Raw genomic sequence first — 397 nt, 5'->3', positions numbered from 1 at the left:
GAAGGGGCCGCTGGGAGGCTCGTCGCGGGGCGTCTCCGGGCGCGGCGAGAGTCGGTGCCCGCGGACCCCGGTGGAACCGTGGGCGAGAGTGAGGGGAGTAGAGCGGGAAAGGCGCTCGGGCGTGGGTGCGGCGCGGCGCGGCGGGAGTGACCGCGAGGTCGGAGGGTCTGGAAGAGGATGGGGCGGTGCGGCGGAGGGGGTGGGGCATCGCTTCTCGGCCTTTTGGCTAAGATCAAGTGTAGTATCTGTTCTTATCAGTTTAATATCTGATACGTCCTCGATGAGAGGACTTTATATTAAACGGATTTTTGGGCCTGGGAGTCGGATCCGGAGCTTGCTCCCTCCGCTCCACGCATCGTCCCGGTATTGCAGTGCCTCCGGGAACGGTGCACCCCAC

The 397-nt window shown here is 64.7% G+C and overlaps 1 non-coding gene across 1 annotated transcript; it reads left to right on the top strand.

Annotated features, from left to right (window-relative positions):
- The first annotated feature begins 206 nt into the window (after positions 1-206).
- LOC135984628 (U2 spliceosomal RNA) lies at positions 207-397 on the top strand. Its single transcript, XR_010605674.1, has one exon. It is a non-coding gene; the product is annotated as a U2 spliceosomal RNA (small nuclear RNA).

Source organism: Caloenas nicobarica, chromosome 1 (genome assembly GCF_036013445.1).
Source record: "Caloenas nicobarica isolate bCalNic1 chromosome 1, bCalNic1.hap1, whole genome shotgun sequence".
Taxonomy (NCBI): Eukaryota; Metazoa; Chordata; class Aves; order Columbiformes; family Columbidae; genus Caloenas; species Caloenas nicobarica.
This window is presented reverse-complemented; position numbering and strand designations above follow the sequence as displayed.